Source organism: Anomaloglossus baeobatrachus, chromosome 8, assembly GCF_048569485.1.
Source record: "Anomaloglossus baeobatrachus isolate aAnoBae1 chromosome 8, aAnoBae1.hap1, whole genome shotgun sequence".
In the NCBI taxonomy this organism is placed as follows: Eukaryota; Metazoa; Chordata; class Amphibia; order Anura; family Aromobatidae; genus Anomaloglossus; species Anomaloglossus baeobatrachus.
The window spans coordinates 15,534,136-15,540,135 of NC_134360.1; positions in this window are offsets into that span (position 1 = coordinate 15,534,136).

Sequence of the window (6,000 nt, forward strand, 5' to 3'; positions counted from 1 at the left end):
GGACGCTAATAACGGATCCCTTTTCTATAGATTTCAATGCTAAAAAACGGATCCAGCTGAAATCAGTTTTTAATGTGTGAATACGGCCTTTAAGGTCAGGTTGCCCTGTGACGTCTCAGGTGACGGTTCACACCTGCACTTGTGAAGCCTCGGTCATTGTCCGGCTTCTGTTTTTTCTCAGTCTACAATCCATATATATGTAAATACATGGTGTTTAGGGACCCCCCCTCCCCAGGAGGAGCTGCCCAGGAACCCCCCGCTGGGGTATTTGCACAGACCCTTCCTGCCGGGGTGAGATTTTCTCTCCTTATTCAGGCCTGACAATGGGTCTCCAGTATTGTCCGGCCTCCGCTTCCTCCTGGCACCTTCTCTCCTTGGGGCCATTCTGTCTTTTCACACAAACCCCAAACCAGTAATTGTCAAGGTTTGTTCAGCTCACCTTACCCCCATGAAGATCCGTTGCACGGAGACTGCAATGCCAGACAGAGGATGAATAGTAGAAAACAAAGGGATTTACAGCAAAGGATCTTCTAAAATTCCAATTTTTTTATTTATAAATTTAAAATTTCATAGGAATGGTAGTACAAAAGTTCGGAACGCGTTTCGGAAGATTGTGGTCCTTAATCATTGTTTATAAACAGTGATTAAGGACTAGAATCTTCCGAAACGCGTCTGCTTTGTGACACCTTGGCTGTCTGATAATTATTTTGTACAACCTTTCCTATGAATTTTTACATTTCTAAATAATTGGAATTTTAGAAGATCGGTTACTGGAAATCCCTTTTTTTTCTACTAAACCAGTAATTGCAACAATTCACCCCGACTCCAAGAGAACAGATACATTTATATTCCTGGAACATCACTGACATTAATGGGGGTGTAGTGTCCCCTGATGAAAATCTGTACATACATGAATCATTACTGATGTCTGAATGAGGCCTCAGAGCAGATCTACAAGGCTTTGTGACATTTGCTTTATATTTTGGTCCTATGGAGTGAACGGGATTCGGGAGCATCAAGGTGGATCCTATCAACAAGTAATATGGCACTTGCTGAAAGACCAACGACTCGCCACAGGAAGTATCACATTCCCGCTGGAGCTGGGAAGTCATCACTGGGGTATTGTTCCCGGCCCGATGGCCTTTATATGTGAGAACATGTGATCATCTATAGGGCGACTACAACACAGGGCTATAAGGGGAACGAGTCACCAAAAAGTGAACTATTGCTAAAGGCATCATTTAAAAATATGATAAATTGTTTGACAGTCTGTATATACAGTGGGGAAAAAAGTATTTAGTCACCTAAAAACATGTATGATTTTTAGCTCTCACAGACCTGTAACTTCTTAAGAGGCTCCTCTGTCCTCCACTCATTACCTGTAGTAATGGCAGCTGTTTGAACTTGTTATCAGTATAAAAGACACCTGTCCACAACCTCAAACAGTCACACTCCAAACTCCACTATGGTAAAGACAAAAGGACACCAGAAATAAAATTGTAGCCCTGCACCAGGCTGGGAAGACTGAATCTGCAAGAGGCAAGCAGCTTGGTGTGATGAAATCAACTGTGGGAGCAATAATAAGAAAATGGAAGACCACTGATAATGTTCCTCGATCTGGGGCTCCAAACAAGATCTCACCCCGTGAGGTCAAAATGATCACAAGAATGGTGAGCAAAAATCCCAGAACCACACGGGGGGACCTAGTGAATGACCTGCATAGAGCTGAAACAACCGTAACAAAGGTTACCATCAGTAACACACTATGCCACCAGGGACTCAGATCTCTTTCTTTCTCTCCCTCTTTCTCTCTTTTTTCTCTCTCTTTCTCTCTCAAATTCAAAAAAGCTTTATTGGCAGGACCAAGTACATGTTGGCATTGACAATGCCAGTGGTAAAAATTTGGATAGGTAAAGAGGCTCATCATGGGTGGAGTATAGAGGTTCATCCAGGTGGGGGGGATAGAGGCTCCTCCAGGGTGGAGGGGATGGAGGCTTCTTCAGGGTGTGTGGGATAGAGGCTCCTCCAGGATGAGGGGATGGAGGCTCCTCCAGGTGGGGGGGGGGAATAGAGGCTCATCCAGGTGGGGGGGATAGAGGCTCATCCAGGTGGGGGGGGGGGGGATAGAGGATCCTCCAGGGTTGGGGGGTGTAATAGAGGCTCCTCCAGGGTGGGGTATAGAAGTCCATGACTTATCAGGCTCCTCTTGGTCAGTGGCAGGCACTGAGATATCGCACCGCTATGGCCTCTGCACTTTCCTCTTCCCCCAGTAGTATCCGCAGTTTATCTTCTTCCTCCATGGAGTTGAAGTCTGGGAAGAGATCAGACAGTCTCATGAAGAGAGCGTCCATCACTGTGGAGTATAAGGGTCACCTCAGCGGGCCCCACCCTCCACGGCCTCCGGGGGCACTGCAGGCACAGTCTGCTCTCTCGGGGCTTGTAGTGCTGTCGGTGCAGCCCGGGTTCGGTGAGTGGACTGTGGGCTCAGTCTGTACCGGCGCAGGATCTGTCGCTCTTTAGAGTTTGCTCGTGTTTCCAGATATGGGGCCAGTTTGTACAATCACTCTCTTTCCCTCTATACCACTTTCTCTTTCTCTCTCTTTCGCTCTGTCTTACATTCTCTCTCTTTTCTCTCTATTCTCTTTTTCTTTCTTTCCTTCTTTCTCTCTCCCTCTTTTTCTCTCCTTTCTCACTCCCTCTTTCTTTTTCTCTCTTTTTCACTTCTTTCTTTCTCTCTCTAGCTGTTTTGCTCTCACTCTCTTTTTTCTCTGTTCTTCACTCTCTTTCTTCCTTTATTTTTCTCTTTCTCTCTCTAGTTCTCTTTCTTTCTCTGTGTGTCTATCTTTCTTTCTCTTTTCTCTCTCTCTCTCAATTTTTCTCTCCCTCTCTTTCACGCTTTTTCCCTCTCTATTTCTCTTTTTGTATTTTTCTCTTTCCTTCTTTCTTTCTCTCTCTCGCTAACTGTTTCTCTTTTGTTCTCTCTCTTTCCCTTTCTTCCTCACTCTCTCTTTCTTTATCTGTCTTTTTTTCTCTTTTTTCTCTCACTTTCACTTTTTCTCTCTTTCTCTTTCTGTCTCTCTCTATCTCTCTCCCTTTCTCTTTCTTTCTGTCTCTCTTTTGCACTTTCTCTCTCTCAATTTCTCTCTTTCTTTCTCTCTCTCTCTCCCTTTCTGTCTCATTCTCTCTCTCCCTTTCTCTCTTTCTCTCCCTTTCTCTCCCTTTCTCTCTTTCTCTCTCTCTATCTCTCTCCCTTTCTCTTTCTTTCTCTCTCTCTCTCCCTTTCTGTCTCTTTCTCTCTCTCAATTTCTCTCTCTCTTTCTCTCTCATTCTCTATCTCTCTCTTTCTCTCTTTCTCTCTCTCTCTCTCTCTCCCTTTCTCTCCCTTTCTCTCTCTCTTTCTTTCTCTCTCTTTCTCTCCCTTTCTCTTTCTCTCTCTCTTTCTTTCTCTCCCTTTCTCTTTCTCTCTTTCTGTCTCTTTTGCACTTTCTCTCTCTCAATTTCTCTCTCTCTTTCTCTCTCTTTCTCTCTCTCTCTCTCCCTTTCTCTTCCTCTCTCTCTTTCTTTCTCTTTCTCTCCCTTTCTCTTTCTCTCTTTCTGTCTCTTTTGCACTTTCTCTCTCAATTTTTCTCTCTTTCTCTCCCTTTCTCGTTCTCTCTCTTTCTGTCTCTCTTTTGCACTTTCTCTCTCTTTCTCTCTCCCTTTCTCTCTCTTTCTCTCTCTTTCTCTCTCTTTCTCTCTCTTTCTCTCTCTTTCTCTCTCTTTCTCTCTCTTTCTCTCTCTTTCTCTCTCTTTCTGTCTCTTTTGCACTTTCTCCACTCTCTTTTGCACTTTCTCTCTCAATTTCTCTTTCTTTCTTTCTCTCACTCCCTCTTTTGTTATTTTTTTTCTTTCTCTCACTCTCTCTCTGTATGTTGAGCACCTGCACGATACTCGATCGAGTACTGAGCGTCTCATCACCCTGATACTCGAGCCGCTCGCTCATCACTAGTTACCAGCAGTAGACGGATTCCAGATCTATTTGTTTGCAGGGAAGCAATGTCGGGCATGTTCTAATGTGAGAAAAGGTCATTGTGCAGAGAGGAGGAGGAGGAGTGCTGTGACACCATCTATTATGAATGGTGGATCTTGTGTTTTTGTTGTACCTTTTCTTATAATGTTGTCTGTGATGATGATGAGTCTGCTGAAATGTCATCTGTACAGATCCACAACTGTGGCCGTGGATTCATCAAAGCTTTTTTCGGAAATTGGAAAAAAAAACAAAAAAACAACAAACACCATAATTTAAATACCGCGCTTTCCCGATTCTCGGGGGCTGTAGACGCCTTCTCGGGGCTTGTATATGTGCCGCCCCCGTGGAAGCAGCCGAGCTGCTCAGATCCGGGTTCGCTGTGGCTCGAGGGTCTCCGGATCCGGGGGTCGTACGGCCACTCGAGTGAAAGGGGTATTTACAGGGGAGTTATAGTTCGTGACGCCACCCGTGGTGTGTGGTAATTGGGAGTACCCGGGGTGATGGAGTGGGGGCAGCAAGGTGTTCGAACCCTCCACGGATAGGGGGGTGCCCCGGGACTCTGTGAGGGGGTGCCGTGGGGTGCAGGGGTCACTCTCGTACTCACTCATTTCATAAGCAGACACTGACAACCGGGTAAACCATGTCTCTGGACACCGCTGCCGCTGAGGGGAGCTCGTCCGGGTCCCGTCCCCAATGGTGCTGCCTGGTGGTCCGTGACCTGCCTCCTGGCACTTAGTTTGACTCCAACTTGATGGCCCGGTAGTATGGAACTTGCCAGGCCCCACCCCTTACTATGGCTAAGTATGGGAGCTTGCTCTCAGGGCTCACACTTGGGATTTTCTGGACCATTTTGGTGGAAAAGGAAAATCCTATCCCCCTCGTTGCGCTAGTATCCCGATTCTGGAGCGGGTGGGAACGAATCATAAAGGCTCCGTTCTCCTCAGGTGAATTGTCGGGTTGCCTGAAGCTACTCCCCGACCTAGGGTCCGTGTACCCCGTCGTGCATTCGGTCCTGGACCGGTGATAGTACTAGGCTGCCGGCTGTCCTCCTCGACAGGTCCGAGCACCTCGCCACAATCCCCTGCAACCGGGGGTCCGACTTTTCTAGGACCAGACCACCGTCTGCAACCTAGGCAGTTACTTCAGGAGTCACCGCTCCCGACTTCCTCTGAGCTCCTCTCAGCTCGAGGGTTACTTCCAACTCTCTCCCTTCAACTCCACTCCTCACCTCCCCTCCCTGACCCCCCGGTGGGCCACTCTATTCCACTCAAGCCGTCCACTGGTGTGTCAGGTGGGTGTGGTGCAGGGTGTCTCTGGGATTTGATTTGCTGTTGGAGGCAACACCACTTAAGTAGGGACCCAGAACCAAGAGGGAGGTGGATACTGCACGGGAGTGCAGCTTGTGCAGTACCCTGTGACCACCTGATAGTCCAGGGGCGTCACATATATACCTTCTCGGGGGGCTGCAATACGCCTTCTCGAGGGGCTGCAATACGCCTTCTCGGGGGACTGTATACACCTTCTAGGGGGACTGTATACACCTTCTCGGGGGCTGTATACGCCTTCTCGGGGGACTGTATACGCCTTCTCGGGGGTTGCATATGCCTTCTCGGGGGCTGTATATGCCTTCTCGGGGGCTACATGCACTTTCTCGGGGGCTGCATACGCCTTCTCGGGAGCTGTATATGCCTTCTCGGGGGCTGTATATGCCTTCTCGGGGCTGTATATGCCTTCTCGGGGGCTACATACGCCTTCTCGGGGGCTACATATACCTTCTCGGGGGCTGCATACGCCTTCTCGGGGGCTACATACACCTTCTCGGGGGCTGTATATGCCTTCTCGGCAGCTGTATACGCCTTCTTGGGGGTTACATACGCCTTCTCGGGGGCTGTATATGCCTTCTCGGGGGTTGCATACGCCTTCTCGGGGGCTGCATACGCCTTCTCAGGGGCTGTATATGCCTTCTCGGGGGCTGTATATGCCTTCTCGGG